Consider the following 23,772-nt stretch of genomic DNA (forward strand, 5'->3'; position numbering starts at 1 on the left):
AGCCCAGAATGCAGCTGCATCTGGGAAGCTGCCATCATGTCCCTGTGTACTGGGGGGGCCTCCTCTGCTGTCCATGCCATCTGCACCACCCAACGCGATGGCCTGGCCCCGTCTCAGTCCCAACCTCAGCGAACTTCCGTTGCTGGAAAGAGGCAACCAGATCTGACCAGCCCCGAGGTCGTGGCTTCACGCCGGGCTGGCGAGTGGGCGTTTAGCACCTTCCTCTGGGAGAGGAGCTAAGCCGCAGAAACGAGCTTGGGTTACATTCCAGGGTCCAGCCAACTTGGCAGCCCCGTGGGTCAAGTCTGGTGTGCAGCCAGCCATGAGTCCGGCACAACTAAAAGACATAAAACGGCACTTTGCTGCCGAGATACACACTCACGGGCGGGCTCCGTCAGCAGGGCCCCGCCCACAATCCATGACTTCTGCTGCCAGGCTCTTCCTAACACCTCCTCCGGCCAGCAGTCCCTGCTCCACATCTCTCCTTATGCATCTGGAACCCAACTTCCTGCGGGGTTCAGTACCTCCAGTGTTGCTAGTGAAGAGAGCTGCAGGCCATGCGTGGAGAGCAGAGTCTCCTCTGCCACCTCCCGTCAAGTCAAACCTTGGCCACACCCAGTCGTGCCCAGGCAAGCCCATGGCCTTGAGGCTTTCTCAGCAGTTCTGCACGTCTGAGCTTCATCAGAGGCTGCAGCTAGGGTCCCAGTTCTGAAATATCAAGGGGGCCCTCATTTTGGAGGCCCAAGGTTCACTGGAGGCCAGAGCTGGAGTCTCAGTTCTGGAACATCACAGGGGTCACTCATCATGGACACCTGAGCTTCATCAGAGGCTGGAGCTGGGGTCTCAGCTCTGGAACATCAAGGGGGCCCCTCATCATGGACATCTGAGCTTCATCAGAGGCTAGAGCTGGGGTCTCAGCTCTGGAACATCAAGGGGACTTTCATTTGGATGCACAAGCTTCATCAGAGGCTGGGGGCCCACCGCGTGCGTGCGAGACTCTCCTTGGACTCTCGGCTGCCCCTTGGCTGGCCGTGGACTCATCCAGGTGGGCACACTTGGAGGCTGTCTTCTCATCTCAGTGCTGCCTGGACCCTCACTCAGCACCATCCATGTCTCCATCTTGATCAGGGACTGGGGTCAAGTCTCCTTGGCTGAGATGTGTCCGTGGTCCCCGAGGTGGTTCTTTCCTTCTGCAGAGGAGCCATGCTCAGCCCCGAGCAGTCATGGCTGGACTTGCCTGTAGTTCCCTTGAGGCACCTCCCTGTGGGAGTGGAGGGCAGGAGGGAGGAAGAGGAGGAGGGAGAAGGAGGAAGGTGGAAAAAGAGGAAGGAGAAATGGGGAAGGGGGAGAAAGAGGAGGAGGAGGTGGTGGCCGTAGGGGTGGTGGTTGTCACGGCTTTGGCGTTGACAATGGCATTGACGGTGGCAGTGGCAGCGGTCAGCCTCTCTTTCCCACTGGTTGCGTGTCCAGCTCATCTGCTCCGGCAGAGCCAGGTGTGCTGACCCCAGGACTCCTCACGGACTGGAGTCCGAAGCTCCCTTGCCTTTGCCCCCCTCTGTCCCCCTACGGCCCCAGCCACGCACCGCGGGCCAACAGCCTGAGCTTCCCGAGCTTCCTGAGCTGGTCGCCCCTGCCAGTGGGGCAGGGGCTGCATCTCGGGCTCTACCTCTGCGGTCCCTCCAGGCCTGCTCAGTAGCCAACTTGTGGAATGAGTGTTGGCCCTGGGTTGCAGCCAGGCTGGACCGGAACAGCTCGGCCGTCCGCTCCCCTTTCTTTTAAGCAGGGTGACTGCTCTACCAGGCCCACACCAGGGCCCTGGGGATACGTGAGGAGCGGGGCGGCGGGTGGGGAGGAGTCGCGGCTCTGGGGGCGGCCCCTCCGGGGCTCCAGGGACCAGCTCACACTTCCTCCACCTCCTGTCTATATTCCTTTCTGGAAAGAAACCTGGCTTTCTAAAGCCATTAGAAGAAGGGGGACCTGCCCGGGTTAGTTCCTCCAAACATGCATCCATCTCCGGATCCCCCCAGGCCAGCTTTGCTTCTGGGCACCCCATCACCCTTGAGTATCCAGTGGGTAGGGGACAGGTGGCTTCCTGGGACCGGAGCTGGCTCCCCTGCCCCTCCCATCAGACGGGCCCGAGAGGAGGAGAAGCCCCCAGCCAGATAGTATCCCGACCTTCACCCCTCCTCAGATTAGTAGCACATCCATCACTGTTTTTGTTAAGGCAAGAAACACATTTATTGAGAGCACAACGGGGTGCGCCAAGCCCCCAGGAGGGCACTTTCCGACCACGTCACATGCCCCTCACAACAGCCCTGTGAGGTAGGTGTCCGATCCCATTTCACAGACGCGGACAGTGAGGCTCGGCGCTCCCCCAAGTCTCAGGGTTCGTGAGGGGTGGGGAGGGGTCCAGCCCGCGCGTCTGACACTCAAATCAGTGAAGTCCATCAGTCAGAGGGCGGGGAGGCGGGGAGGACACGCCCCTCCATGCAGGGGAGTGGCCCGGGTCCAGAGTCTTTGGGTCCAGCCTGTCCCATGGGAACGCGTGCAGGTATCCCCGTGGCTGTGGAGGCTGAGAGAGACACAGGTGCTGATGAAGGCCACCCGCTCCTGGGCTCACTGGCGGACAGGAGTTCTCATGCACACAGGCACGTTGGAGACAAGGAGCAGAGAGAGGGTTAGGAGACGGGTCGCTCGGGGGCCTGGACCACATGGGGAGAGGGCCCTGGCCCCCAGCAGCCATGGGGGCGAGGTGAGCACCGAGCCACTAGCCCCTTCCCTCTACCTGCTGCCCCTCAACCCTGGCGTCCCACACCTGGTCTCCTCCTCCTGCAGAGATTTCCAGAAGCATCACACCCCCCCGCACCAGGAACCTCTGATGGTCCTCACCTCACTAACCCAAACCTAGAACGCTTGGCCTTGCTGAAAACCACCCCAGCTCTCCTGTCCAGCCCGTTGCCAATTAAACTTGGGCGTTTTCTAAGCTATCAGCTTCCTCCTCTTTGTAAAAATTCTCCCTGATCCTGCCCACTTGGACCTCAATCCCCTCCCCTCTGAACCTGCTACATCTCTGTATTGAAAAGCAAACCCTTCCTTCCCTCGCTGTCCCCCCAAAGCTGGCCGGGTGCTCCCCTGACGCCCTCCACCCGGCCCTGCAGCCCCCCTTTGGCAGCTCCAGAAAGCCCAGGGCTTCCGTGACCAGGGCCCACAGGCTGCAGGGTGCTGTGGCCAGCCCCCACTGGGAGGCCGGGTAACGAAGCATTTATTTTCACATGAACAATCTCATTGACTCCGACAGTAACCATGCCAGGTAGATGCGACTATTTCCAGATTACAGGTGAGCAAACTCATCCAGGCCACACACACATATAGGTGCTTAGGTGGCTTCGAGCCCCAGACCTTGATCTCAGAGCCAGTATATATGCAGTGCAGCAAGGCACTAAGGCCAGCAACCCCGGAGCGGACACTGTCGTTATGTACCCATTCTACAGGGGTGAAAACCAAGGCTCAGCGTGGTCCAAGTAACCCTCCCAAGGCCACCAAGCTGGCAAATGGTGATGCCAGAACCAGAACTCAAATGGGTAAGTGCCCCGCCCCTCAGCTTGAGGGGGTGGGGAGGAGGGCGAGAGGAGAAGAAAGGAATCAAGGTCTGGGGTCCGATCCCCGCCCCCCTCATTTGCTGGCTGACCAGGGCTGCATCCCAGACCGGGCCTGTGCCTTACAGGTTAATGCTGATTGTCACCAATGGTGAGGACAAAGACTTTTCAGGTAAAAGACCTCCCCTCCCCAAGGGCGAGGGCTCCTGAGGCCCAGAGAGGGCGTGGGCGGGGCCACGACACCTCCCACTTGGGAATTGCCAAATGCCACGTCATCAAAATCACTTGGACCACCTACTGTATAACACAGGGAACTGTCGTCAATATCCTGGGACAAACCATAATGGAAAAGAATATGAAAAAGAATACGTATAAGTGAGTCACTTTGCTGTACAGAAGAAATTAACACAATATTGTAAATCGACTATACTTAATAATAATAAAAAAAAAAAAATCACTCGGACCACTACACATAGGAGTACATTTTAGCCCAAATAAAGTTTTATTCTAGATATAAATATTTCCAACAATGTTCAGAAGACAGCTATTTCCATCAGGAGGTTCTGTCCGGCGGCCGCCCTCTGGGCTGCACCCCCTGGGGTGAGCCCCCAGTGCAGACAAAGACCCTCCGCATTTGCCTTGAAGAGCCTTTGCCAAGAAAACACGCCTTTTTCTCTTACAGAAACGCACGCAGATTCAACGTGTACATCGGCCAACAGTCAATTCAGCTTTTCACATCCGCGAAAACCCTGCCTTATCAGTCAGCAAGTGCCCGTTCGGCACCTATTAGTGTAGACAGCAGGGCTCTTAGGGTCAGAGAAGCATAGGTCTCAGAGTCAGGGAGGGGGTCTAAGAGCTGCTTAGGCACGACCTCACTCAGTTTCAACTTTCCACCTGCCCTCCAGAGGCAGGGACCCAGGCCTGCCCCCTCCTCAAGAGGACGAGGCCCTAAAAACACCAGGTACCCGAGAAAGTCCCTCCCCCTAGGTCACACAGGACCGAGGTCCATCAGGGAGCAGACACCTACACACAGACCCACAGTCTACCGGGAGGAGGACCCTACCAACCTGTCCCTACAGTGGGGCCCGCCCTTCGGGAGCTTCAGACAAGTTCTCAAGGACAGGGGGTGGCCATGGTGCAGACACAGCCCACCGAAGCTGTGAAAGGCAGAGGCCAAACCAGGAGGGTGGTGAGGCTTCCACAGAGGGAGGGGCCGGGAGGGAGGGACTCAACAAGATCCCCAGCTCAAGCCCACCTGGAATGGAATGTGGGGTGTTCTAGCAGAACACTGATGTCCCCCACACACGAGACAAGGGCCAGTAAAGGAATTCCGTGGTCACGTGGAGACCCCCCCCCCCCCGATCCAAAATGACCCCTGCAGGGGTGTCTCCTGGGACTTCCTCCAGAGCAGGGCAGTATCTCTTTCGGCCAAGTGTCCAGGTCCCACTGAGCTCTGGAGAGCGTGACCTCCACAGGAGCACTGCCAGGCACGTGGTGGGGACAGAGACACGCTGGGGCACGTTTGGGCTGGCCGAGGCTGGCCACGGTTACCGGGAGGGCTTGTTTGGCCAAGTGGAAAGAGCGCCCCACGGCTTTTCATGGAAGACTGTGCAGTCCAGGGTCTGACGCTCCGCGGTCCCCGACTCTCAACTTGCTCATCTGTAAAATGGGCCCACACGCGAATCAAGCAGGGAGCTTGTGGGCGTGGAACAGCCCCAAGTTTGGTTCCAGGCCCATGGAGGGGGCTGAAGACTCATTTGTTTACCTTACAGTAAGGGAAAGAAGGAAGCGGGTGGAGGAAATGAGGAGCACGGGCCTTTCCCTTAAAAGGCAGAAGAAGGTGTTTTAGTCCCTAAAGATGTTACTCAGAAACCATGCTCGGGCTCTCTCGAAACTGTCCCCCTGCCTTCCTCCCTAAGAAACACCCCGGGGCACCCACAGACGTCTGTAGAAGCCCCTCCCCGGACCAGGCAGCAACAGGTAGGGCAAACCCAAAGCAGTCTCCCTGCACGCGATAAGCAGCAGCCCAGGGAAGGGAGGCTCCGAGGAAGGGAGAAAGCCATCACTCATTAAGCAAACCAATATTTACCCTGGGGCCACATGGCTAAACGCTTGCAGACTGCTGGGCCTCTGCCTTACCCACCCCACTGACTGCTGCAAATCCAACCTTAGCATCAGGTCAAGGCTGACTTTGTATTCACTTGGAACTAGGAAAGGCTTCCCTGTTCCCTTCCAGACAGCCCCCAACACGCGACCATTCTCAGTGACAGCCAGCATTTCATCAGCAGCCCTGGGCCCTCACAACCACCCTGTGAGGTAAGCTTTCTGGTGACCCACGGCTTAGAGAAAAGGAGACCGAGGGTCAGAGAGGAAGGAGGAGTGACCTGCCCAACACCACACAGTTAGTTAAGCGCCCCCCGGATTCTCATTTCTAACACAAAACACTGACCCGTTAATCGGACAGCGAAAGTTCCAAGTGACACCCGAAGCAAGAGTCCTGGTTTTCGAACAACACACATCATACAGAAGTCCGTAAGGTACAACGACTGTTAACAGGTTAATTAGGAAAAAATACAATCTCTTAGTAAAGGTTATAAACAACCGTCGTTTGCATTGGGTTACAATTTTGTTATTTGACCATCTACCTATCCATCCTTTCAACAGAAATGGAAGGTGACCCCTACCACCGGCCTGGTACTGTGTCAGGCACCCAGGCTGCTGACATTTGAGCCCAAATGTTGTGAATGGGGAGAGGGGCCATTAGTGGGGGGAGGGGTATATTGTCTTGGACAGCAGGTGCCTCATATTTTGGGGGGGGAGGACACTGCTGGGAGGGCTCTCTCATGGAGGATAAGTGCCGCCCACAGGCCAGACACAGCGGTAGGCAAGACACAGACGGGGCCTTCCAACCGATTCCGGAGACGGGTGTGAACGCGTACCCCAGGGGGTCCAGGGCATCGCCCAGAGGGGTCGTCATTACCCAGCATGGAGGTTCCTGCCAAAATTACAACTATCTAACCTTCGAACGCCATACAAATTGAACGTTCGTTCCCACAACACCCACGGCATGTTTGACAGAAAGATTTTCCACTAACCTGCCCACGTCAGGCTGTCCCTCCTGGCCTGTCGTCCCACCCCCAGCCCACCCCTGGGGGCACGCGCACACCCTTGCAGAATCACAGTTCAAAATCCTAGTTACATCAAGCCTCACAACAGCCCTGCGAGGTGGGTGTGCCATGGTCTCCCCAGGAGACAGACTCAAGCTGTCACCATCCGTTTAAACCGCACGTTTGTCCAGCTCCAGGGTCCTGGCTTTGTCCACCCCCCCCGTCACTGTCCAAGGCAATAAATCAAATACAGAATTCTCAGTAGAGCCCCTAGATCTACGCCTTGTCCCAAGCAGGTAGCAGTGAGCTAAGCTGGAGATGGGGGTGGGGGGCGGTGGTAGATGCCGCCTGGCCTGGGACCTGCATGGATGCTGGGGGGGCTGCATCCAGGGTTCGCCAAGCACTCTGTGCCTCGGATGCCCTGTTGTGCCAGTAGATTGTTCTGTGCAGACCCCGCATGGGGCACGACCCTTGCATCCAAGCAAGCAATCATCTTCCCCCATTTTCTCTAAGTAGAGCCCAGAGTTAGCAAATCTCCAAGGGACAGGAAGGGCTCTAAGTTCCCCTTTGCGCAAGATCAGGATGCTCTAATGACTCGAAAGCTCACGGCCAGAATCAGCCTTTCGCTTCAGACCCCCCAGCTCTCATTCTGGCCTCTTGAGGCTGCGGGCTATGATTTCTGAGCGCCAAGGAACACACAGTTTGCTGGTTACTAATCAACTTAGTTCGGGGAGGAACAAAGTTGGAGAGGGCTATCAACCTTCCAACAGCACTCGGGTCTAGGGGTGGCAGCTAAGTCAAGGGTCCCGCCTTGTTACTGACCCACAAACATGGCCCCTGGCAAACATGCTCATCTTTTCCTTCCAAAGGGGATGGTTGGAACGTGTCCTGTGAGCCAGCTCTAGTATAGCACCGGCGGATCTTTTCAAATGTTTGTGGACTGAGTGAACGAATGAAGGGATGAACGGATGAAGGGATGAGAGTTACAATCACTGCCATCTGGTGGGAGGAAGCTGAAAGGCTGAGGGCAAAGCTCATGGCAGGGACCATGCACCAGGCAGGGTGGCCTGGGGGTGGGGGGGGGGCGCTCTCGGACCCTGGCCCTGGTTCCCTCACGGTGTGTGATGCATGGGAAAGCGCCACGGGGAAGGAGGCCGTGTGGGTGACGGTGGCGGATGACATCCAGCTGGGACGTGCTCAGAGCAGTGACCCCTGAGGAAGAAGCCACAAATAAGGGCGTTCACTTCATAACCACAGCCCATGGCACTACACAGCCTGCCCAAGAGGAAAAGGTTTGCTTTCAGGAAAGGGAAAGGCCAAAGCACCGGGTCAAGAGACGGAGGCCAAATGCACGGATGGATGGATGGATGGATGGATGGATGGATGGATCAAAATCATGTTAGAAATCATCGCTGGCCTCCCAAGCTTCGATGCTGGGGCAAACACGTGGATGAGAAATTCCGATGCAGGCAAACAGCACTCGGTGCTATAGTAGAGGGTCAGTGGGAAGATGTGGCCCTTGGCTGAGAGCAGAGGGTGTTCTGGAAAGCAGGGGCAAGCCCGCCTTGGGTCACGTGCCCTCCCCGAATGGCCATGGTGACCTTTGAGACCCGGCTAGCCTTGCGGTGGACGATGAGGAGAAGCCCGAGGAGAACGTGGGGTCCACTCTGCTCCTTGGCTCACGAACCTGAACTGCCCCACTTCTGAAGGAGGATCCACTATCAGACCTGATCCCGCATGTCCCCGTAAACAATTAAACCCCAAAGACCAACACGCAGGCCTAGGGGACATTTGCTCACAGGACCCCGGGAACGTAAACGGCAGCTGATCGCCTCAGCCGATTGCGCTGAGAGCTGGCAAATGGAGGTGCAGGGGCCTGTCCTCCTCAAGGTGAAATGGGGGAGGGGGGCGGGTGGGAAGTCCACCACTGAACTCTACAAGACGGTAGCACAGTCGTCCGGACCCTGGAGGGTCAAAGAGATATCCCTGCCCCACAAGAGTCATAGAGGGTGAGGTTAGAGTTTATAAATCACTAATGCACAAGCCCACCAGGGGCATGTGGCCTTAGATACTGCTGAGCTGACAAAGGGAATATGCCCATTTCCCAGGAAGAAGCGAAATCCTAAAGTCAAATGAAGGGTCATCTAGGTAGGCCAACCCCACTGCCACTAGTTGAATCTCCTTAAAGCCACCCTCGTCGACTATCTGCCTGGCCTGCCCCTCGAATGCCTCCGGTGAGGAAGGGCTCACTACGTCCTGAGGACACTCGTTCGATCCTTGACAGTCTCATCACAAAGCCATGACCCGGTGGACTTGGACAAACAATTCACAGAAGATAAAATGCAATTTTTTAACAAACACATGTGACAATGTTCAACCGTCATTAGTAATCAGAGCAATGCAAGTTAAAATGACAGAAAAACACTTTTTAACAGAGATAAACTAGCAATATCATAACAAAATGCTAATACATCGCTGGACATTATAAAATGCTGCAAGCCTTGTGCTATTAGTCAATATTCGTACAAAAATTCCTGGCCTTTCATTCAAGAAACTCAACCCTAAGGAGTCCATTTGCTCATGCATCAATCCTTTTATTCACCCATCTTCCCTCCTCTCCTCTTAACAGCCAACCAACCAACCACTCCCTCACATCTGCATCCATCCTTCCATCCTCTCCTCCTCAGCCAACCAATCACTCCCTCACATCTTCCCATCTAATATTTAACATCTACAACATTTCAGGCATTAGAGATACAAAGATCAATTCAACAAGCTTCTTGCCCTTAAGGGGCTCACAGCCTAGCAGGAGAAACTGACATACCATGAAACAACGATCATTTCTAGGTGTGGGAAAATAGTTCGTAAGAATGGAAAAAAAAAAAAAAAAAGTGGGTGTGCTAAGCCATTAGCTGTGGCATAATTTGTAACATTAAAAAAAGAGATGAATTATGCATAGCAATAGTAACAATAGCAGGTTGATGTGGTGAATGATTGACATAGCCGCTCAATGAGACACAAGGCAGCCAGTGACGTGATGAAGTCTATGGAAGAAAGAAAAATGTTGACGACGGAATATTAAGTGGAAAAGGCAAGATGTAAAAAAAAAAAAAGAAGTGTGTGTGGTGAAGAATGGCAATTAGGTCTAAAAAATGAACTCTCATTTAAAAAATTAGATGTCCGTTAAAAAAGTATGCTCATAAACCAGAATTTGAAGGGAAGAAATAAAGATGGGTGACATGTCGAATGATGGGTGATCTCCTGCTCTAGGTCATGTGCTATCCACACCATTTACATCAGGATCACAGGGGAGCCCTTGGCCCATCTGCCCCAGAGGCCCAGCCTCCGTCCTCCACCCTCTGGAAGGCCAGCCCCGAGGCCAAGCTTCCTGAGGAGGGAGTTGGGAGTTGGACAGAAATCCAAGGAGACTTGTAGCTCCTGGTGTCACCAGGGGAAGGATTTGTGCAAGGGGTGCATGCAAAGGTCAAAGTCAACAGACAAAATTTGTCTTTTTTTTAAAAAAGTGAGAAGAAGAAACACACACTTGAGAGAAGCCCTGATCAGAGAGGAGTGCTGAGATCCCATCTTGGACCTCATGAATCGGGCATGGACAGAACCAGATGGGGGCCCATGTGGAAATTCCACGCCCCCTCCCCGGCTTCTACAGCCCTCAAGCCCTGTCCTGAAATTCAGCATCTCAGAACTGGAGACCCTTAGAATGCTGGATCCCAAACTCTTAAGAGCTCTGACCCGATGACCCTCAGGCCCTCAACATTCCTAAACAGACAGAACTCATCCAATCCCAACCCACCCTCTCCCTGGGGCATTCTCCCACCAGCCCATTTCCATCCATGTGACCCCTCGACAGCCCCTCGAACCTGGGGAGAAGGTTCCCCGAGAGGTTTGCTCCTGTCCCTCCCTATTTCCTCTGTGAACATGGCCGTGGCCCCCCACTTCTCCCCAATACTTGCTAAGTCTTCCTGACCCTCAGCTGACATTTAAAGCCACACAAGGGTTCTTCAAAAAGACCCTCCCAGGCTCTCCCTGCCCCAAGCCCCTCCCGGCCCCACTCTGGCCCACACGATGACACCTGGGCTGTTTGGGGGGCTCTCTGGAGACCCTCTCTGAGCAGCTGTCTTCAGGGTTAATAAATGTGCAGAGCCCTGAAGCCCCAGCACCACCTCAGGCCCACGAGGCCCTGCTCATGTGGCCCAGACACGTGGCACTGGAGGCAGGGAAGGGGGCTCCTGACCCGTGATTCCGTGTCCTCCATCTTCTAGATGCCGTCTGCATCCATTCAGGGCCCGCCTTCAAAGCATGGAGGCTGCCCCCGGTCCCCCTCTCTCCCTCCCTCCCCACATCCTGTCCGCAAACCCTGCAGCTTTGCTTCCTGCACCTCCAGCTCGCTGCCCTCACAGCGTACCTGCATCATCACTGGCCTGGACTAGAGCTACGCCCCGCCCCAAGCCTGTGGCCGGCCACTCCCTGTCCCCACCTAGGGCCCAAAGTTGCTCCGAGCGGGCTGCAACCCCCCTGCCACGAACCATTCCCTCACCTCCCACCCACCAGGTAAAACACTAGCCCCGGCCACACCCGACGCCCCTGCGCTCCCCGCTCCCCAGCCACGGGTCCTGGGGCCACAGCCAAGCGGGCTTCGGCTGCTCAGGGCACTTGTTAGGAATCCAATTTTTTTTTTAATGTCCCAGATAGGAATCGAGAAGTCCAGAGGTGACTCTGGTCCTCATTTTTAGAGACAGACACAGGCACACAACACACAAGTGCACAAATCCTGTCCGGTACAGAGAAAGGGGGCTGCACAGAACCAGGGCGTCCCTGGGGTCGGAAGCGCCAGTACGAACAGCCCCCAACCCCGGCGGGGGGGCGGGGGAAGGCAGGTCAGGAGGGGAGAGGACAAGTTCAACAACACACAGTGCAAACGCGCTTTCCGCCGAAATACAAAGAGTACATCGGAAAAAACAGTCGAGAAGACAGCAAGGCCTTGAAACGGGCTCTGGGGATGCCACGGCGAGGGGCCCGGGATCCTGGGACCACTTCTGCAAACCCCGGGCTGAGAGGCACCTGCCCCGGGGACCCCCTGACTCGAGAAGGGAAGGCAGCCCACCCCGTAGAAGACCGGGCTGGAGGGCTCCCGGGCACACTTCGGAAAGTTGCGGGAACACGATGCGTGGTGATCTGGCCCCTACTGGCCCCTTCCCCAGCCCCCGGCGCAGGCCCTGGAGGTGAGCGGCGCCCCTCCCAGGACAGCGCAGCAGGCGGGGCCCACACAGCCCCCAGGGCCTCCTGCTGCTCCCTGACCCTCTGCTGCCCCCTGGCGGGAGGAGCCTCCCTCGCAGGCGACCCACGCCCAGTTCCCACAACCTTCTGCAGGGCCCGGGGCCTGAGCCCTTCCGCCCCTCCAGGGCTCTAGACAGGGCACTGCCAACGCGCAGGACAGCATTTGCCCCACGATCCATCCAAGCGGGGAGCTGAGGCCATTCCGAGTTTACAGATGGGGAAACTGAATGAGAGCAATGAAGTGCAATGGCCCCCACAGCCAGGGTGTGACAGTGGCGCTCAGAGGCAAAGGTCCTCCTGAGCCAGCTCCTCCCGCCCAGGAAGTGCAGGTGACAAGCACACGACATGCCGAGAGCCACGCCTCCCTGCTACCCACTCCCTTCAGCTGGCGGGACCCCAGGGACCCCAAACTGGAAGAGTCCTGCCTCTCCTCTCCGCCTACTATTTCTTCCTTCCTTTTTCCTTCTCTCCCTCACTTCCTTCCAGTCATTCATCCATTTCCTCCAGTTACTCAGTCGTTCATTCACTTGGATTTAACGCCTTTATTCACCGACTTCAATAGAATGACTTTCGATTAATCATAGCCCCTCGTTCATGAAGCTCTCCCTTCTCCTATTGATTCGCTTATACATTATTTGTATTCCTTATTCCTTCCTTTTGTATTTCTCCCTTTCTCTCACTCTTCCTTCCATTCCTTCATTCTTGCAAACTCAGGTGCACAGAAGGATGAACCAGGCTCGCGCGTGCGACGTCCTCCTGTCCCTGGTCCAGGCAGCACCACCTCTCATTCATTCATTCATTCATTCATTCCTTTATGCACTCATGCATTTGCCCTTCCTTTCCTTCTTATTCTGGGTATTCTTTTACTCGTCAGTCTCCTGGGAAATCGTGGTATTTGTCAAAACCGCATGTGCAAAATAACCGTCATTGGCCCATGTGTTTATTTGCCTTTTGCTATCTTTCTTCCCTGCCTTTAGTCACCTTTTACACTTTGCTATTTATTCTTTTATTTATGCACCTCAACTGCATATATTTTATTACATAAAGATGATAAAAGGCTGGAAGATGCAGCCTTGTCTTTGGGTCGGGTATTTCCTCTGTTTTTCATTTATTCTTGGAAAGGTGTGATGTATTTATCTATTTAAGGAGTACATATGTAAACTAATGATAATCCCTGTTCAGACACCCTCTCTTAACTAACCATGTATCACCTTGGTTGTGGGCTTATCATCCTTCCTTTCTCCTCTTTTCACTTCTTTATTTTTTTAATCTCCCCATCCTCCCTTACCCTAGAAAAGGGGATTGGATGATCTCATCCATCATTAGGATTGATGCCGACCTCGTCCCTAACCCTAACACATCCTCCTCTCAGACACACCCACATCTTCGTTAGCTTTTTATCTGTCCCTCCCCCACCCCGCCTTTCTCTTTCACTTAGTTTCACTTTGCCTCCCCTCACCTCTTTGACTCCCTGATGTTTTCTTTTTTTCTTGCATCTTTTCACTCTTAGGAACCTCAGGTGTCCGGAGTGAGATGAGTGACAATCCCATGGGTGACGCGCTCCTGGCCGTTCCAGGCATTTCCATTTCTAATTCAGTTGTCCGTGGGTCCATTCATCCTTTCTGTCACTCTTTTATTTCAATATTTATTCTTTTATTTATGGACCTCAGGTGCACAGAATTGGATTAACCGTAATCTGTGGTTCCCGGAGACCTCTCAGCACCAGTCCATGTGGGGCTCACTTTTGTTTGTTAATGCCTCATACTGGTGATTCAGTTGAGGATTTATTTAACAATCTCAAGAGCCCAGTTTCGAATCAGTCATAATTCCTGGCTCGCGGTGCCTTCTCGTTTTTCTGTTCTAACATGGCCCTCTCTCTCGTAGATTTATGTACGTATTGATTTATTCCTTCAATATGTTTTTATTGCTAATATCCATCCTGTCATAATTGTCTACGCCCCTCCTTCACCGCTCTCTTTTTTGCATTCTTTTATTCTCGTGAGCCTCGGGTGCAGACGTGAATTAATCAAAATCATCTTTCTCATTCACTTGTTCACACAGCCGTCCCTCTGCTTATTCTTTCTTTACGATGAGCCTCAGCTCTTACTAGTTATTGTAGTTAATGAATAATATTTGTTTATTAGATGTAAGTACTTATCCAGGAAATGCCTCTTCTTCCATAGGTCTATTTTCTTTTCTTTTCCTACCTCTTTCTTTCTCCCAGTCCCTCCTATACTTTTTCAAACTTTTTCTCACATTCTCATGGAATGTGTTAATTTATTCCTTCAGGCATCTAGTTATGAGATGGTTTTTTATTATTTATCAACTTTGGGGCCAGAGATCTGAATTAATGTGGATGGTCTGTGCTAAACCAGTCCCTTCTCACAGACTGCACTGTATGACTTGCTTATTTATTACCTTCTTTACTCCTTTTTTAAATTGTTTTATTTTTTTCTCCAATCTCAATTGTTTTTTTCTACCAGTCTTTTCAGCCCTTTTTTTTTTTTCACTGCCTTTCCTTCTCTTGGCGATCAGGCACCAGGGACAAGATGAATCCTAACACCCCTGCAGGACCGGCCTCCTTGGTCACTGCAAATCTTTTTTCTCATTCACCCTTTCATTCATGCATTCATGCATCCATTCAGGTTTTCTTTCTCTTTGATGATTGTTTTTACACTTCTAGCTGGCAGGGGCACCTAATTGGATACATGATCATCTACAAGCAGTGGGCCCTCCCCTCCCTAGCCTCACTGAGGTCCTCCCTTATGCATTTCAGACTTGAACTGCCTCCTGGTTGGGTGGGTGGCGGCCCACTTGTGAATTCATCACTGTGCTTGGTTCAGGCCCCCCTCTCATTCTTATTCCTAGAACTGCTCTCTCCTATATATGTATTTATCTATCCGTCTGTTGATATAGTACCTTTCTCCTTTTTTCCTTTTTCATTTCTAATTCGATCTCTGATTTGTCATTTCTCTCTCATTTTCACTGTTTCTCTCTCTCACTCTCTCAACTCTTTCTTTCTTGCATTCTTTCATTCTTCGGAGCTCAGGTGCCATGAACTGATGAATCCTAATGTTACCTGCAAACGGCGTCCCGGGGCCCTGCAGCTCCATGTCTCATTCCTTCCTTCCTTCCTTCCTTCATTCATACCATTCTTCCTTCCTGCTTATTAGGTAGATACTCTTCTACTCATGGACTGAGTGACCAGATTCTGACCCATTGTGATCTACAGTTTGGGCTGCTCCCTTATTATCACTCCTAGCCTAACCCTCTTCCAAGAATATACCCACTTATCACCTCTTAACTCTTTCTTTCTCTCTTTTGTTGCAGCTTTCCCAATCTCCTCCTTTCTCACTTTTTCTCATCTGTCTTCTTTCATTCTCCTGGATCTTTGGTGCCCAGGCAGTGGGGGGTTGGGGGGGGGATTAATTACAACCTTCCAACAGGCCTCTCAGGAGTGCCTGTGGCCATGGCCCCTCCCTGCCTCACCGCATCACGTCTTTGTTTCTTTAGATACTCATTCACTTGTTTACAGAGATACTTATTCTTTTTTGATAGTACTGTGGCTTTTAGAATTGGACTACCATAACCCTTGATTTATGACAGACTATTACTCGACTCCTAGCATTGCCTTCTTTTATATGTTTATTTATTCACCCACTAATGTATTCCTGGACTGAACACTTGTTACTTTTTCTTCCATATTTCTTGATTTTTATTTAGATGTTTTATTTAATTCTCTCTGTTTTTTAGTCCTTTCATGGAACAGACCTCAGGTCCCAGGACTGGAGGACACAAAACCCCTCCTGCCATGCTCCCATCTGGGTCCACCTATGTCCACCGTTCATTCATCCCACCCTCTCCTTTTCTATTTTTTTATTTTTTGGCTTTTTTTCATTTCAGTGTTTATTTATTTATGTGTGCCCAGAGTTAGAAAAATTTGGTTAAAGTTAATGCTCATCTCTGGTCCCCTGGGTCCTTTTTCGGTCTTAACTACCTTTTGAACTCCTCCTCTGTTGTTTATCTTTTTTTCTATGGCTGGAGCATGTACTTGGACTAATCCTAATGCTTGGCTTATAATAACCTGACATAGTCCTCCTTATATATTTTCTCACCCCCTAATTTTATTTTTTATTTTTTTTATTTTTATTTATTTATTTTTTTGCGGTACACAGGCCTCTCACTGCTGTGGCCTCTCCCGTTGCGGAGCACAGGCTCCGGACGCACAGGCTCAGCGGCCACGGCTCACGGGTCCAGCCGCTCCGCGGCACGTGGGATCCTCTCGGACCGGGGGCACGAACCCGCGTCCCCTGCATCGGCAGGCAGACTCCCAACCACTGCGCCACCAGGGAAGCCCTCACCCCCTAATTATAAAAGTTATCTTCCTGCTTATTTATCGTTTTGGGTCTTTCCATTTTTCTTCTTCCTTTCGATCACTTGTGCCCTTTTTCTCTTGCATCTTTTCACTTCGATGGGCTGCATGATCTCACCCTCACCACTGGTTTATGCATCTCGACTTCTTATTCATTCTTTCATCTAGGTTTTATTCTTTTATGGACAAACTTTAGGTGCTATATGCTTGAATCGCATGTGTTCCCTAGTCCGCGGTGACCTGACATTGGTTCCTGCGTGGCCCTATTTATATATCGATTCAACGCTTCATTGACTTATCTATTGATCTCCTGTGCATCAAACGGGATCTCCTTCAGGGTACACTTCTGTACCTATTTATTAGTCTCTTCACTCTTTCATGCCTCCATTCATCTATTCATCCATTCACTTATTTGGACCAGGTGACAGAGCCCAGCAAAATGACCTCCCAACCAGAACAACAGAGCATTCACAGTATCTTGGACCTTCCAGCTCCTTCCCACCAAGTTAACCACCAAGGTGCACACAACCCGCGGTCCTTGACACATACGCATGGCAGATGCAGGAACAGGCAGAGTCCATGTTAGTGCAGCCAGAACACCGCCCCCCGGGGCTCGCATCCTACACACACGAGGGTCAGAGTCCCCAGGCCCCCTCGGCGGGGCAGGTGCTTCCCCGTGGACCCCCATGAATGGCCATCCCCATGAGAAACCCGTTTCAAGACCCGAGAGTGCACAGAGACACACACGCTATACACGAGCTCCCCGGTGGGAAACGACGGACATAGAGTTCATCTTAAAACAGACGGCTTTGTCTGTAGCCATATAAAAATATTTTGGCCTTTCAAGGCAAATACAAAAGGAACTACCCATTACCATTGCTGAGTGTCTCAGTCCCAAACAATAGAGAACTTGAAGAGGTTTAGCCGGAAACTTTGAAGACAGAAAATCTGTCCATTCCATTTTCCAGACATTTCAAGGGGGGGGAAGGTAAGCGAAGGTCATTGGAGCTCGAAGCCCGTTCGAGAGGCTGGTCTCTTGGCCCGCGTTTTCTCCTTGGCCCTTTGAAGGGCCCCCCAGCTAAGCCACTTCCATCCTAGTCTGCCCTGCGGCACAAGAGCCAAAAGGGAGACTCAGCAATGAAAGGGCCATTCATTGAGAGGACTGAAAGAGGAAAAATTCTCTGGGGGCCCGGCACTTGAAGCCGCCTATAGAATTCTTTTGCCACAGAGACGACACGAGGAGGCTGGGGGGTCCCGCCTCCGAACACAAGCCCCCCAGGTCCACGCTCAACTGGGCTCGCTGGGCACCCCTCTCCCCGTGAGCGCACCACGGACCAGCGCTCACCAGTCCCTCCCGGGAGGCTGCTCTGGGTGGCAGCTGGCCCCCCTTGGTGACCAACCACAGAGATGCTCCCCACGGCCCAGCAACTTACGATTTTGGAGCCGGAGGGTACTGGGGTGGCGTGTCCACGGTCCTGTCCCACGGAGGATTCGAGACGGCTTCAGCTGGAATGAGAAAGCACTGGGTCACTGCAATAGAATCTCACCCCACGGAAGCAGGGACGCCCCAGCTTGTAGCAGGCGTGGAATTGGTGAAACCAAGCATCTCGCTTTTCATTGCACTGGCTCGCTCTCTCACCCGCCAAGCTCCCCACCACAGCTTCCGGGGGTATTTGAAGCCGCTGGGGCCGGCGGGTGTGGCGGTGTGGACATGGCTCTCAACCCAAGAGCCCTTGGGTTGGTTGGCGCTACCCATGATGCTAAGTGCCCTTTTATGGAACCCAAAGGCTCAGGGCCATTTCATGAGTGAGAGCTGAGCTGGACACACCCAAAGGCTGGGGAGAAGGCCTCCTGGCAGGGCATTCCACCATGAGGGTAGGGCACCGCGGGGCACAGCCAAGCCAGCGTTAGCATGTGCTCAGGCATGATGGGAGTGCAGTCAGCTGGGCGCCTGGCCCTGGATGAGACTAGGAAAGTGGGCTGTGGACCACACCAGGGGTGTGGAGTCTTGAATGGGCAGTGTGTCCTAAAACCATGGGATGGAAGATGAAGGATGATGCCGCCTGGACAGACATCTTCACTTTAACAATTACATTCAAATTTTCATCAGCACCATGTGAAAGCCCTGACCGGTTACATCAAGTCTTTGACCTCAAGTATTTGCCTGAAAGTTTTTTTAGAAAGCATTACACAATGACAGACACATGTCATTATATACCTGTCAAAACCCACAGACTGTAGGACACAAAGCGTGACCCCGAATGATATAAACCATGAACTTCAGTGAATAACTATGTTATCAAGGTCAGCTCCTCTGTGGTAACAAATGTGCCACATTAATGCCAGATGTTAACATCAGGGGAAACGGGCGGGCGGGGTAGGGGACTTCTCTGTACTTGTCACTCATTTTTTCTGCAAATCTAAAACTGCTCAGAAGAAAAAAAAAAAGAGGCTGTTCATTTTTTTTTTTTTTTTTTTTTGCGGTCCGCGGGCCTCTCACCGCTGTGGCCTCTCCCGTTGCGGAGCACAGGCTCTGGACGCGCAGGCTCAGCGGCCACAGCTCACGGGCCCAGTTGCTCGGCATGTGGGAATTTCCCGGACCAGGGCACGAACCCGCGTCCCCTGCATCGGCAGGCGGACTCTCAACCACTGCGCCACCAGGGAAGCCCCGAGGCTGTTCATTTTTAAAAAATATTTTGAGGGACTTGATTTTGAACATACTTTCAGTAGGCTCTAGCGAAGGTGGCAGGTGTGGCTGACAGATGGTCTGTGATGGCTGAGGTTTGAACAGCACTGTAAGGGGAGGGGCGAGAATGATAATAAAACCTAGAGAAAAAGAAGAATGAATAAGGAGTGGCCCATGGTCCCCCAAGGACCCCGAGGAAGGAAGAGACCCTCTCCAACCCTCGTGCCCTGACTTAAGCCATTTGGGTACACCTCCCCCCGGCTGCCATTGCACCCCCATTGCCAGGGGTTCACTCACTGGGGTGCCCAAGACCTGGCTGGGCACCGAGCGCTCACCTCTTGCTTCCAATCCCTGTAAGAATTCCTTCCCTGGCCTTGAGCTTCCCAAACACTGTTTTCCCCTAATTGGTTGCTTTTATAACCAAGAAACAGAAAGTCTTTTTAAAAAATCAGTGTTGGGCTTCCCTGGTGGCGCAGTGGTTGAGAGTCCGCCTGCCGATGCAGGGGACGCGGGTTCGTGCCCCGGTCCGGGAGGATCCCACGTGCCGCGGAGCGGCTGGGCCCGTGAGCCGTGGCCGCTGCGCCTGCGCGTCCGGAGCCTGTGCTCCGCAACGGGAGAGGCCACAACAGTGAGAGGCCCGCGTACCGCAAAAAAATAATAATAATAAAATAAAAATATAAAAACTCAGTGTTAATCAAGCAGTCATCAGCCCATGGGTGACCGAGGGTAGACTGGTTTTCTAAGGGCTCTCTGGGTGCCCATGTTGTGCTGGACACCCCCAGGAGAGTTTCCAGCCGTCCCCAGGAGCCTGTGAGCACCTGGGGTGGCCATCTCATCAACACCACGGTCCTAAGATGACACTCGGACTCCAGTCCCCGAACATGCAGCAAGACCGCAGCCACTGCCTCTTCCCGTGGGACAAAGAAACGTGGGAAAGGGCTTTGGTGAGTCGTTCTGGTCGGGTTCTCTTTGGTGTCTTTTAATAGGACCAGGGAAATCAAACGCAGCTCAGAGCATCTGGGTTTTTTCCTGCTTCTGCCCAGGGGCCCCAGGAACCCTTAGAGTTCCTGATTGTCCATAATTAACTTTCGTGCAGACCCCACACTGCTCCTTGAAGACGCAGCCCCGGCAAAGTCGTGCCTTGGTTTCCGAGCTGCGTGTCCCAGCCCCGGGTTTGCCGTGATGTATTAGCACCGTGGTGCCAGGCTGAAATCGTAACAGATGGAGACACTGCAGAGATGAGTCAGTGTCTGGAACCAAAGGAAAACACAAGGCCTCCTTAGAGGGTCCAGAGGAACAATTGTCGCAAGCAACTGATTGAAGACCTCATAAATGCGTGTGCTGCACTCACAATCCAGGCAGGAAGCACTGCTGCTTACACCAAAAACATCCTCCGGGGCTTAAGAGGATTAGACAATTCTAGCTCTGCCTCTCAAAATTTTTAAAGTTCCTCTTTTCTGGGGTCAAATGGGGCCTCATTGATCTAGCATGTCTTTAGTACTAATCATTTGTGGATGTTGAGAGCAGGGAAAGATGGAAAAGGATGATTTTTAATAAAACGGTGATTCCCAGAAATAGAGCCTGTAGTTTATACAAACAGCCATGAGCCTCGCCTCGGATCTCACGCTCGCTACCTGTTGAGTAAAGAGCAACGTCTTACAACTTTCCACGACAAATGCAAGCTCTTTGCAGAGCTAATTTCCTGTACCTTTGTGAAGGCCAGGGACCTGGACATTATGGGCTCATTTATGAAAATGGGAGAGGTAATTGGGACAGCTTTTGAAATCATGTCCCCCTCTCTCTTGCTGGCCCCCATCAGCCCTCTAATTTCAGTTGGCCGGCCTATGGAGGATGTTTACATATGCCTCTTCCTGGAATTTCACTCTTTGCTTCAGGAGTGGGCAATTAGGGAGAATTAAGGCCTATTTGGCGTATGTTTACCGTTAATGGATAGAGTGTGGCAGAGGAAGCCTTGGGAAAGGCAGTCTGCCGGTCTAATTGAAGCTGGCAATTTTTCGATCCCTCATTTCAGCTTGCAGGTATTGTAGCAACCAAGGTCACAAAACAAAGGCTGCAGCCCACCATGGTAATCACCGGGTACGGGCCTGACCGAGGGTTTTGTGAGCTCTTTATGACCACACTCTGAAGCACAAAGGGACAGCTAGAGATGTTTGCAAAACTGAGTCTGAGATGAGCAGCCGGGGGAGGCCCAGTGACTGATCGCTTTTCCAGAACTTGCCTCCCTGATGGCTTTTTCAGGACGTTCTCAGCCAAGCAAGCCGGAGCACCAAAAGGCCCAGGGTGAGCCACAGGGGATGGTGCGGCCAGGCCCGCCCTCCTGGGACCGCAGCCACGGGGCCAGCCTCGTTACACAGCCCGGAAAGGTGTTCCAGGCCTGGCCGGCAGCCCACCTGTGTGGAAGAATGTTCCATAAATGCAATCCCTGCACCGCAGCACGCAGGCAACCCCTTGGAGCCGCTTTGGAGCGTGAGTCCTATTAGATCTGCGTTCACAAAAAGCTGACCATGGGTACTGGCTGATGACTGCTCCCCCACTGCCCGGCCACGGGCGGTGGGCTTCACATCCACAGCCTGCCACCCCGGCCCTCTCGGGTCTCTGGTTTCCTCGTCTCTAAAGTGGAGGGGGGTTGTGGCACTTCCCGGGCGGTCCAGTGATTAAGACTCCGCCTTCCACTGCAGGGGCCCAGGGTTCAATCCCTGGTCCGGGAACTACGACCCCACAGGACGCTCAGCACGGCCAAAAAAAAAAATTTTTTAATTTAAAAAAATAATAATAAAGTAGAGGGGGGTTGGAAGGCAAAGAACCAGAGATCTCCAGCCAAACAAACCACCCACAGATGACCACTGAGCAACTGGAAGGAATCCAGAGCCCCAAAGACCCTCAGATGACCTCGAGCCTGCACTGTCCCATTTCATAGATGGGAAAACTGAGGCCCAGAGGGCTGGAGACAGGGGCCTAGGTCACACCCACAGTGTGAGCAGAACATAGGCTGGAACCAGGTCCCAGAGGGCCAATTCAGAGTCTCTGCCTGACTCTCAGGTGCCCGGAGCACCCGATTTGAACTCTCTCCTCTGACTGACAAGGCCTGAGTAGCAGGGATGTGCCCTGCTCTCAGCCAGGAGGCCAGTGGGGGCCCAATCTGGACACCTGAGGGGGCCCTCCCTCCCCTCCTCTGGGGAAAAGGCCCTTGCCTTTCTAGCGCTGACATCCCACGCTTCTTCTGCCTCATAGGATACAGAGAACCGACAGGCTACTGCCTCATTTTACAGATGGGGAAACTGAGGCCCCACAGCCAGCAGTAACTAAGATACCGGCCAAGACTGAGACCCGGGACTCCTTCCCCTCACGGCAGGGACTTTGCCCCTGGTTCCTCCAGAGGGGCCCGAGCCCTCGGGGCAGTTTGGGGCAGTGCTGGTGCAAACGGTTTTCCCTCCAACTCAGAGGGTCCCCTTGCTCAGGGCTGCGCCCGACCCCGTGGGCCCTGCCGACTCTCCCTCCCTTACCCCTTCTAACTGCAAACACCAGCTCCGTGATCTCCGAGCCCCAAATCCCCCAATTTCTCAACGCGGTACGAATGCCTCTATCCCCACCCACAGGACAGCACTGAGAAAGGGCTGGGAAGGCAGAAGGGCCAGCACAGCCGTGGTCCCGGTCAGTCTCTGGCCCCCTGGCTGGCCTCCCGCCCCACTCCTGCTTCCACCCTAGAGTTCCGTCTCCTTGGCTGGCTCTTGGGCACCAGGTTTGGTTTGATCAACCTCTTGTTTACAGGCACAGCTACCCCGATGCCTCCTCCTGAGAAACTCACAAAAAGAAAGCCCTAGAACGGGGGAGCAGGGCACGTCCAGGGTCGCGCGGAGGGGGTGGCTGGTTAGACGTGCATCGTGTCAGCTCTCGCCCGCGCGCCTCGGAGCTCCCGACACACACACACACAAGGGCGAGGGGCCCTCAGCAGCGCCCCGGCTCCCCCCACCAAGAGGGAACACACACACACACTCTGTTTCAGGGGAAGGTAATTGAGGTTTGCTTCTTTTCATGGGAAGAAAAGGCACCTTCTATTGAGAGAATGTATTCACAGAACCTGGGAAAACTCATCTGCACTCAGCCTCCCAATTATCCGCAGGTGGCTGTTCTCCATGGGGGGTTCCCCACATTCCTTTCTGCTGGGCCTTTGTTTCTATGTGCACCGCCCTGGGAGCTCCCAGGCTAAGTCTCCTCCTTAAGCCCCTGCCAAAGACCCCTATTCACTCTGCAAAGAGACGCCAGGCAAAAGGTGGTGGGCAGCCTTCCTCCCCCGCTACCCCGGCCCCCCGACTCCCAGGAAGGAGGACTTAAGAACTCTCCATCTGGATTTTTTTCTGAAGCCCGAAGAAATTGGAGAGCAATTAAGAGAGTCATGACTACGCCCTCCACCACCCTCCTCCCCCATAATTAATTCCTCTCTCACACACCCTTCCCCCAAGTCAGGGCCTACCCTGGCCTCAGCTACCCAGCACCTGCTCTGCTCTGGACCACCAAAGCCCTCAGTTAGTTCCCCGAAGCATGGCTGCAATGAAGGCTGGGATAGGGGACCAAGTGTCTGAAACCTGGAAAGCACTAGGAATTCCAGGCTGTGTGGGAATCCCAAAGATGGGCCTCTCGGGCACTTCTCTGTGCTCACCTGGGCACAGAGAAGGGGGACCCTTCACCTCTGCTGGA

At 53.4% G+C, this 23,772-nt stretch overlaps 1 long non-coding RNA gene across 3 annotated transcripts in view; it reads right to left on the reverse strand.

Annotated features, from left to right (window-relative positions):
- Positions 1–2,213: 2,213 nt before the first annotated feature.
- Positions 2,214–23,772, reverse strand: part of LOC136793760 (uncharacterized) — a 35,098-nt gene continuing 13,539 nt past the window's right edge. The window contains exons 6-7 of one of the 3 annotated variants that reach the window (XR_010839405.1): positions 17,804–17,876; positions 2,214–2,572 (exon numbers count right to left, since the gene is read on the reverse strand). This is a non-coding gene — a long non-coding RNA (uncharacterized lncRNA). Of the gene's footprint in view, positions 2,573–4,075; positions 5,256–16,702; positions 17,475–17,803; positions 17,877–23,772 lie in introns of those variants that run through there. The other 2 variants (XR_010839406.1, XR_010839404.1) reach the window with 2 other exon arrangements.

This window comes from Kogia breviceps, chromosome 3, assembly GCF_026419965.1.
Source record: "Kogia breviceps isolate mKogBre1 chromosome 3, mKogBre1 haplotype 1, whole genome shotgun sequence".
NCBI lineage: Eukaryota > Metazoa > Chordata > Mammalia > Artiodactyla > Physeteridae > Kogia > Kogia breviceps.